Source organism: Marmota marmota, unplaced genomic scaffold (genome assembly GCF_001458135.2).
Source record: "Marmota marmota marmota unplaced genomic scaffold, marMar, whole genome shotgun sequence".
Classification (NCBI taxonomy): domain Eukaryota; kingdom Metazoa; phylum Chordata; class Mammalia; order Rodentia; family Sciuridae; genus Marmota; species Marmota marmota.
In genome coordinates, this window is record NW_026000142.1 from 8,923,240 (window position 1) to 8,934,238 (window position 10,999).

The 10,999-nt window shown below is 36.2% G+C and overlaps 1 long non-coding RNA gene across 2 annotated transcripts in view; it reads right to left on the bottom strand.

Moving 5' to 3' along the window:
* Positions 1 to 4,955: 4,955 nt before the first annotated feature.
* The window catches only part of LOC125611368, a 139,064-nt gene continuing 133,020 nt past the window's right edge, over positions 4,956 to 10,999 (bottom strand). For both annotated transcript variants that reach the window (XR_007341527.1, XR_007341528.1), the window contains exons 4-5: positions 6,382 to 6,439; positions 4,956 to 5,031 (exon numbers count right to left, since the gene is read on the bottom strand). This is a non-coding gene — a long non-coding RNA (uncharacterized LOC125611368). The remainder of the gene's footprint in view (positions 5,032 to 6,381; positions 6,440 to 10,999) is intronic.

Here is a 10,999-nt window from a genome sequence, read left to right on the forward strand (position 1 = left end):
CCAGGGGGGGGGGGGGGTGGTGACGAACAACTTGTGTACATTGATACAGCAGGAGTGGGAGCCGTTTATTGTAGGACAGGAGGGATATATATATACATTACACACAGCTTATCTTGATTAACATAAACTAGATACAGCAGTCAACCAATAAGGAATCTCCACACTGAATGGCTCGCTGGTGTTACTTCACACACCACTCCCTCTGGCAAAATGCCAGGCGCCATCCTGACTTGTTTACAGACCCTAACATTATCTTGCAACCCACTTTACACATACAAACCTTTAAAAACAGAATTTATCTATTTTTAACTTGGCCTGTATGTTTATTTTTCACCTTTCAAAAATGCAAGATGCTGTTCTTCACTGTTTCCATTTTCAGGTACAAGCCCTCCATCTGTTCCATTTTTTAGTAGAAAAGGTGGGGGGGAGCATCTTTAGTTGCTTCTTTATCTCTTCCTAACTGATTTTCTAACTCCAGTCTTGCTCATCTCTCAATTGCAAAGTAATCCTTCTAAAATATAGATCTCCTTGGAAATCTTTAGTGTTCTCTTATAATCTTCAGAATAAAATTAAACTTTTCATGGAAGCATTTGGTGAGTTGATCTTATTCTTTTCACTCTACAGGTTCTCCTCCTGCATTCTTCCTTTCTTACCTTTCTCTCCACATCTCTTGTCACTTCTCAAAATGCTTTATAGTCTCAAACCTTCTAGACTCTGCAGTTATTGTCTGCTAATAGTTTGTATCACTCTAAAATTCATATGTTGAAATCCTAAACTCCAAGGTGAGGCCATTGAGAGATGGGGCCTTTGGTAGATGATTGGATTCAAGTATAGAGCCCTTGTGAATGGGAATAGTGCCCTAATAGAGGTCCTAGAAAGCTTCCTTGTTCATCCTGCCAAGTGAGGACACAGCAAGAAGGTGCTGTGAGGAAAGGGTTCCTACCAGACACTGAATCTGAAGGCGACATGTTTGTGGAAGCCCTGGCCTCCAAAATCTGAGAAATAAATATTTGCTTATAAGCTATGCAGCTTATGACATTTTTAAATAGCAGTGTGCATGGCTAAATCCCTGTGTTTTCATCTTTGTTGTTGTTTGTTATTACTTCAATCACCTCCTCCTGGGCGGTGCAGAGCCTCCTTCAAGAATTTGAACAAAACTTGCATCTTCCTGGAAATTTTTCTGAGTCTTTTTTTTTTCAGTTGTAGATGGACTCAATACCTTTATTTATTTATTTTTATGTGGTGCTGAGGATTGAACCCAGTGCCTCACTTATGTGAGGCATATGCTTTACCACTGAGCCACAACCCCAGCCCTTCCGAGTCCTCTTTACTCATATTTACAAACCTTTCTATGATCTCTGTCTCTCTTTTTTTAACCATAGCTCTGATCATCTATATCCTGAGCATCAATTTTCTAGTTTATCTTCTTCCAAACTGGGAAAAACTTGAGGTAAAGAATTATATCTTAATCATCTTTATTTTCTCAGTTGATGGAGAAATTTCTGGCATAAGGAAGGCATTCTCTAAGTACTTGCTGATGAATGAACAAGGAGAAAAAGTACTGTTTCTTATATGAACATACACTTCACACTTAACAACTAGGCATAGTAATATTTATGATGATTAATTCCTTATCCTAACTACAATTACACAGTTTTATCCTAATTTCAGACACATTCTGAAAGTGGTGTAGGATATTTCCCAGGGGATGTAATTAAGAGTAAAGAATATCTTTAAAATATTCCATAAAAAATAGGTTATTATCACTCTCATCCACGTAAATTTTGGAAATAAGTGGAAATGTTTCAGAGATTATTCCTAGCTCTATTCTAGCAGATGTAGGGAGGACAGCCTGGATTTCATCTGCCCCACTTAGTGCTTTACTTCATGGATCATTCGATCACAAGTGACAACTTGCAGTTAATTATTTCTGCCTGTCACTAATGTGAGGAGACAGACTCTGTCAGTAAAAACTGGCTCTGGGGAAATGATTCAGAAAGCAAATATCATAACTTTTTATATAAGTATCCAGGCAGTGTGCTTTTATTGATTTTTACTGATGAACAAAATTGCTAATTTGTATAGTCATTGTCCTTTGTATGTAATGAGAACAATCTGTAGAACCTGGTGATTTGCATGTCATTTCCTTGAGGAAAATATCTCAACAAAATAACAAAGTGGTGGTGAATTTGCAATGTATTGCTTAAAGTCATTTTCAGGAAAGTCTTTTTTTTTCATTCCCTTTAACTTTTTTATGTTTCTACATTTTTATTGGCACATTGTAATTGTACACAATGCTGAGATTTGTTGTAATATATTTGTATATTCAACACAATATAATGATACAAATTGGCCAGTACCACGTCCCAGTACCTCTCCCCTCCCTCTGGGCCTCCCATCCCCTGTTCCCTTTATTCTACTAATGTTGAAATGTAATTTATCCTCTAGAAGCAAACAGGAGTTTCATTAGACAGTATTCATCATACCATGGACTTCAGCATAGCAAGTCTTTTGATCTATTCAAAAAGGCCTACACTAGAGTGCATCATAATTACACACAACCTCACTTATTGCATGAATCCATTTTATAGACAAGTATTTTTTGAGAAGACTTTCATTTAGTAGAATGTGTTTCCTCATGAGAGTAGGGACAGAATCTGTCTCATTTTCTAATGTCGTAAGAGTGCTATAGTGCTAAGGTAGCATGCATGTGCATGCACGCAAACATACACAGACACACACAAACACACACACATTAATTGGAGAAAAAATGAATTCAATCTATGATGGCTAGTGTCAAGGATAAAGAAGAACAATTAAAACATTTATTAGTGTTCTCTGTGTAAATTTCAACTAAAGATAATAACTAAAATATTAATGGAACATGTTATGAATTAATAATGGAATAACAATGTCAATGATTATTAATGATCATCAAAAACTAACAAGTTTACATTGCACAAAAGTTTGTGCATTGGAGTTTTATATTAGATTGTTAAGATTAGAAAACACTCTCCCAGGTACTTCTTATTAAGATAAAAACCTTACTTTTTAATTTTATTTCTTGTGCATATGTACCCAGAAATTGGAGTGCTGAATCATATGGTAGTTCTATTTTTAATTTTTTGAAGAGCTTCCATACTGTTTGCCTTAATGGCTTCACTAATTAACATTTCTACCAATACTGTTCCAGGACACCCTTTTCTTTGCATTCTTATCTCAACAACTCTTGTTATCCAGTATCTGTTTTAATAGGTGATTTTTCATTATAGTTTTGATTTTTCATTATAGTTTTGTTTCTCCCATGATTTGTGACATTGAGCACTTTTTCATATACATGTTGGGCCATTTTGTTTTCTTGGGAAAAATGTTATTTTGGATCATTGCCCATTTTTTAATTCAGGATATTCACAATAGCCAAGATATAGAATCAACCTGTTTCTGTTTTTAATGGATGAATGGATATATTGGATATTAAGCCCTTTTTTATTTGCTGTTGTTGTTGTCCTAGGGACTGAACTCAAGACCTCAAGCATGCCCTTTACTAATGATTCATATCCTCAGCTTGGATAGTAACTCAATATAGTTTGCAAATACTGACTCCCATCTCGTGGGGTTGCCTTTTCATTGTTTAATCATTTCCTTCGCTGTACAGGAAATACATTTTTAATTTTTATACTCCTTTTGGTTTATTTTGCTTTGGTTGCCTGTGCTTTTGGTGTCATGTCCAAAAATCATGGTCCAATATCATGGAGTTCCCTTCCTATATTTTCTTCTAAGAGTGCTATAATTTCAGTTTTAGTTTTTAAATATGTAATCCACTTTGAGTTTTATGTATATTCCTAAGGAAATAAAAGTATTATCTCAAAGAGGTATGTTTATTATTCACGATAGCCAAGATATAGAATCAACCTAAGAATCTGTCATTAATAAATGAATGGAGAAAGAAACATGATGTATATAGACAATTGCCACAGTCTGGCTGGGCACAAATGCTGCAGTCTGGCTGGGCACACAATCACGAGCCACCACACAGCTTGTAGATTCAAACAGCAACTCTTTATTCCCGAACTCACACCAGCCGTCTACAATCACGTTCTGGGGAAATCCACGTTCTCTGCCCAAAATCCACGTTCTCTGGGCTTCTGTCTCCCAAAATATATTCTGAATCCCGTGAGAACTCAAGGGGAACTCAGGCAGCAGGATACGCCCTATTCCCAGCAGGAATAATCTTAAACCTTAAACCTGGAACCTAAACTGGGAACGCCCTAAACACGATTATCTTAAACCGGGAACACCCTAATCCACCTTGGTCCTTGAGCAAGGTCACCTACATTCAATGTCACTGCAACATGGGGTATGCTGGCAAGGAAATTGTCATACCTACTTGGCTAATGGCTCCCAGCAGATAATGGAATATTATTCAGTCTTTAAAAAATAAAGAAGAAAAGCCTGCTATGTGCAGCAACTTGAATAAATCTGGAAGATATTATACCTAGTGAAATAAGTCAGACTCAGGAAAACAATACTGGATGGTGTCACTTAAAATTGGAAGGTTAAATTTCTTTTTTAATACACAAAACAAAAAAGAGAAGTGCTTGGCAGGACCTGGTAAGGGGACAGGTTGGAGGAAATGAAAAGATGTTGGTCAAAGGGCATGAACTTTCAGTTATATGACAAGTAAGTTCTGCAGATATAACAGTGTACCACTTGGTTCTTATAGTTAATAATAATGTACTGTATTGAAACTTATAAAAGAATAGAATTTAAGCATTTCTCACCATAAAAAAAGGTAACTATGTAAAGTGACAAATATGTTAATTAGCTTGATTGTTGAAATCATTTCACAATGTATAATACATCAAAACATAACATTGTACACTTTCAATATATACTACCTATTTTTTATTTGTCAATTATACCTCATTAAAGCAGACAAAAGAGCTCGATTTAGACACATGCAATTTAGCTTTTTAATGAAAAGAAGGATTAATTTATTTGTTCCTCTCTTCGGGGGCTAGTCAACACAGCCTGCAGTTCAAAAAAAAGGAAAAATATGCTTTACATAAAGAGCTATCAACTGATAAGATCATTTCCTTACTAATTCCAAAAGACATTTTTAATTGAATAGCTTGGGTGACTTAAGACCTTTTCTTTCCCACACAAGTAGATCAGCTTTAACATTTCGAATATCCAACTTTTCCAAGCTTGTTAGGCTGCAGTGGTCCCTCATCACTGTTGGCATTGTCAGGGATTGGACAGAAGTCCAGCAAAGCTGCACGGTAATTAGGCAAAGGCATGAGTGTCCTTCTTACAGTTTCTGCACACACAGCTGTAGCAGTGTCACCAGCTCCCTCAGGAACACAGAGGGCAGGAGTGAGGCATTGTACATCTTAAATGTTAACACTTTCAACACCCTTTAAGATGACATGAAGGGACTGGATGTTCATTTCCCCCCAATTTCATTTCATCCATAATCACTCTCATCAGCAGTGTGCACTGAGGAGGCTGTCATAGTCTAGATTCACAAAGTAAAGGGTATTCTTTGTTCATTCTTAAATTAAGGCTTTTTCACTCATATATTCGGAAAGAAAAAAACAAAATCTAAAATTTTATTATAGTCGAAGGCTGAATAGTACTTATTAATCAGAACTTTCAGAACTGAAAAGAATAAAATCCAATCTCAAACTAGATTCAGGTAAAAGAGGGATATTGCTTCACCTGATAAAATTATGAACAGGGCAACAAAGAAATTGTTTCCAGCCCGAGGGAATGACTGGAACAAGGAGTTTCATATCTCAGATATGTGCTCTCAAGATCTCTTTCTTTCCTAGGTCTCCCTGCCTCTCTTTCATTTTCAGTTTTAAATCAGTATACTCCCTAAAGTAAAGGATGTGCCCACTGGGAGCTAGGGACCGACTTCATATAGCTTTGCAACCGGAGGGGACAGATTCTATCCCAGTTCCACTTGGGAAATAATCAAAGGAAAAAGGAAAGAGCAAAAGAACAAGGGTAGTCTCAAACTAGTCACAAAAAAACCTTGGACTACAGCAAATATTGACAAATACGAAAATAAATGTTAAAATCATGCTTCTATTCCAAGGGATAATCTTTTGCCAACTTACAGTCCCATGTGCTACAAGTCAGCCTTAAGGAAATTATTTGCAAAATGCACAGAAAGACACTCACTTTCCTTAATTTAATAAAAATTAATGACTTCATGAAGGAACAATATATTATTTTTTAAAAAAATTAATAAAGAGATAATAATGTGAAAAAAGAGTTCCTATAAATTTGCTCAAAGTTGGAAAACTGCTAGAGAGTTTAATTATTGGGACCAATCTCAGGTCTCCCTCCTTGGCCCTTCTCTGTCATACACACCTGTTCTTCATTCTTCAGTCTATGGAGAAGCATTAGCAAGTTCCAGGGATGCAGAGGCCTAATGGTAGAGAAAAATAAGTAATATTAATCACGTGGAAGCCTAATAAACAAATAAAATCAGAAAAAAAAAAACTGAGAATGGCAGAAAAGTCCTGAGAGATTCTGAAATTTCATCGTCCCAGATTCTCCACTAATCATTAAGCATTACATACTCAGGGACAAAATGTGACCGGACAGATAATTGATTCATAGCTATCTTATTGCTTTAAAAAAATCTCTCTTCAGGTTTGGGAATATTTTTATCTGGTCAGTTTTAACCTTCCCATGTTCTTTCCCTTAAAGAGATTATAAAGATAATAAATAGAAAATTAATGTAGATATCTTTGATAATTGATGAATAGCCTGGATCATTGTAGATAATCCTTTTATCTAAGCAGAAGATGGGATTCCTGCAAGATAAACACCCAGAATCTTTCTCAGGTCATCTTTTAACTAGGTTCCCATGGTCATGGACATTCAGGTATCTGTTTATTATGCTGATTTAATTTCCTTTGATTCTCTCTCTCTCTCTCTCTAAATATGAATATATTTAGAGAGAGAGAGAGACACACACAGGCACATGCACACACAAATAGGAGTGTGATAATTGGATCATAGTGTAGATCTATTTTTAGTTTCTAGAACAAATTTCACAAGGCTTTTCCATAATGACTGTACTAGTTTACATTCCCATGAACATTGTATAAGAGTTCAATTTTCTTGCCAGCATTTGTTTGGTTGGTTTTTGTCTTTTTTATAGTAGCCATTCAAACTGGAGTGAGAAGATATCTCATTGTAGTTTTGAATTGCATTTTCCTGATAGCAAACCTTTTCATATATTTGTGTATTTATTTTCCCATTTAGAAAATGAGTTTTTTCTTTTGCTTTTTCTCTCTCCACATTTTTTATTGGTGCATTATAGTTGTATATAAAGGTGTAATTTCTTCTTATGTATTCATACATGCATGCAGTAGAACAATATAATTTGGCCAATATCACTCCTCAGCACTTCCTTCCTCCCTCCTTGCCCTCCCACTCCCTGGTACCTTACCTCTACTGATCTTCCCTTAGTTTTCATGAGATCTCCACCTATCCACCTTTTCTTTTCTTTTCTCCTTTCTAGCTCCCACATATGAGAAAAAAAACATAGGACCCTTCACCTTCAGTGTTTGGCCTATTTTGCTTAACAATGATCTCAAGTAACATCCATTTTCCTGCAAATGTCATAGTTTCATTTTTCTTTGTAGCTGAATAAAACTCCATTGTGTTTATATATACCACATTTTATATGTTCATTCATCTATTGATGGACAATTAGGCTGGTTTCCTAGTTTGGCTGTTGTTAGTTGTACTGCTATAAACATGGATATACATGTATCACTACAGTATGATGACTTTAATTCTTTAGAATAAATACCTAGGAGTGATATAACTGGGTCACTCCATACTGATCTCCATATTGCTTGTACTAATTTATAGTTCTACCAACAGTATATAAGTGTTTCTTTTCCTCCATAACCTCTCTGGCATGTATTATTGTTTGTATTCTTGGTGGCTACCATTCTGGCAGGTGGGAGATGAAATCTCAGTATAGTTTAAGTTTTCATTTCCCTAATTGCTAAGATGTTTAACATTTTTTTCATATATTTGTTGGCCATTTGTATTTCTTCTTTTGAGAAGTGTTTTTTAATCATTTGCCCATATATTAATTGGGTTATTTGATCTTTAGGTGTTAATCTTTTTGAGTTCTTTTCATATTCTGGATATTATTCCTCTGTCAGAAGAGTAGCTAACAAAGATTTTCTCCCATTATGTAAGTTCTCTCTTTACATTCCTAATTGTTTCCTTTGCTGTGCAGAAGATTTTTAATTTGATGCCATCCTATTTACTAACACTTGGCATTATTTCCTGACCTTTAGGGGTCCTATTGAGTAAGTCATTGCCTAAGCTTATATGCTGGAGTACTGATCCAATATCATATACTTGTTGACCATTTGTATGGCTCCTTTTAAGAAATATGTATATAGATTATTTGCCCACTTTTATATTGAACTACTAGAGTTTTATGTTGCTGTCCTTGTTGTTAATATTAAGTTTTTTGAATTATATATCCTGGATACTAATCCTTTATCAGATGAATGATTTGCAAGTATTTTCTCCCATCTTGTTTCTTTACTCTGTTTCTTGTCTCTTTTGCTGTGCAGAAATTGCTTATTTTTATATAATCCCATTTTTCTACCTTTGTTTAGTTTTCTGTGCCTTGGGAATTTTAATTTTTCTGCTTGGGGGAGTATTTGACAAAGAATGCCAGCTGTCCCCAGTATACGCTTTCCTTCTTCAGATGAGAATAGACTCAAATATTTTATCTGGGCACTGGTCAGTGAGATAAAGACAAACATGTTCTAGCTCTTTTGGCAGCTGGAGTTGTCTCATGACTTTGTGGCTAACGGGATATGAGCAGTATTGATGTTTGCAATATCTGGGTTGTGCCCATGGGAGAAAGAAGAGGGGTGCTTTCTACTTGCTAGTTGGAATAAAGACTTCTTGGAAAAAACTGAAGCAGCCATTGACACACACAGAATAGAAGGTGCATGTTAGAAGTATCAGAATCATAAACCAGAAGGACACTGGTGCTCACCACCACCCCAGGGTGCTGCTATATCATCTTTGATATGTTTGTGCATAGACTGCCATGTGAGGGAGAAATTCCCATATTGTCTAATTCATGACTTTTTGAGAGCTGTTCACAACTTTACTGTGACAAACATAAAGCATTAGAATTTTTTAAGCCATGAGAATTCTACATGCATGTGTATATGTATATATTAGATGTAAAGTAAAGAAATCAGTTTTAATAAATGAGTAGAACTTTTATCCCCTTTTTTCTTATTTAATACTTTTAACTTTCCTGAGTAGTTAACACTCAAAAGTCATTTCTTCTGGAAACTACTGTAATTTTTCTTCTTAAATGAGTAATTTTTCTCTCTTGTCTCTTCTTCTATTATCCCTAAGCATATGAATTTCTTGAAGTCTTGTCCTTGAATGTCTTCTCATTAAAAAGTCTCTCCTTGAATCTTTACCTACTCCCACGGTTTCAAACATTATTATTGCTTATGCAAATATGAATCTGAAATATAGCTTCCCAGTCACAACCACTGTCCTAAGCTTTAGATCATTAACTGTCATCTTTCCCTTTCTACCACAAGGTGCTGGCAGCATCCTGTGTTCCCCAGGTCCATCCTCATATTCATTGTTTTCTTTCCAGGTTCTTCTTATATCCCAGTTTGTATTCATGGTCCCAACAATCTGTATGGTGCCAAGATTTAAAAAAAAAAAAACATGATGTTATCTCACTCTCTTCCTTTTCTTTTTTACAGCCAGATAGTGGTCAAATCCTGTAGAATCTATCTCTGGATCATTTCTCTTCATCTCATTGTACACTACTAATATCCTAATTCCATTTTCAACATATGCTAGATCCTTGACTACATATAATTTTTTTTTTTTTTGCAAGGGATTCTACCACCTCAGCTTCCTTTAAGTCTACTACAGAAGTTGACAAATGGTTCTATAGTATTTTTGGCTCCAGGCTATCCAGCCTCTGTTGCACAACTCAGTTCGGCCATTGTAGCATGAAAGTTGCAATATACTATCCTAGCTTTAGATCATTCACTGTCTGCTTGCCCTCTCTACCACAAGGTGATACCAGCATCTTGTGTTTCACATGTTCACTCCCATATCCATTATCCTCCCTCCAGATTCTCTTTATATCGCAGTTTTAATTAATGGTCCCAACATTCTGTAAATGCTCATACTTAAAACTCTTATGTCATCTCACTCTCTTCTTTTTTTATTCCTGACACCCAGTCAGTTAAGTGAGTGGATGTGGTTGTATGTCAAAAGGCTTTATGTATAGGAATGGCAGCAGACTAGATTAATCTAGAAGCTATGGTTTGCCGTCCCCTGTTCTAGACCATGGTGTAAAACATTTAATAGGAATGCAATTTACTGGTCTTCGAGTAATTTCTGATTTAGGCAAGGAGGGAAGAAAATCACAAGCTAGCAGGTAACTATATGACCATGGTAAAGTTTGGGTGTACTATTCTATTCAATATCAAGAAAATATGACCAGGCCATGGTAACGATTGGGGTACTAGTCAATATCAAGAATACTACTATGGTTTGAATTAGAGAAGTGAGACACTTTGATTATCATTACAATGGATCATAGAGGGATGAGTCAGGCAGTTGGGAGACCAAGTAGGAGCATATAGTATTAGTTCAGTAAGAAAATGACTATGTTTGAAATGAACTCATCATGACGGATAAGGATATCTTGTTAGGAATTTCCAGCAATAGTGGGGTGCTCCGGAACCTGGAGGAAGGATTTCCATCGCACGAGGATCGGCTACGGGGACTCAAACGCGAGAGGTTTGTCGCACGGAGGGTAACACTGCTTATTCAGCAAATCGCCCCGCGGCTAGAGTCTGCAGCACGCGCTGGGATAGAGACGCAGGGTTACAGCGCTGCAGTTTCTGCCAGCCGCGCAAGCACCGTACTCAGGGCTGAATTCTGGGTT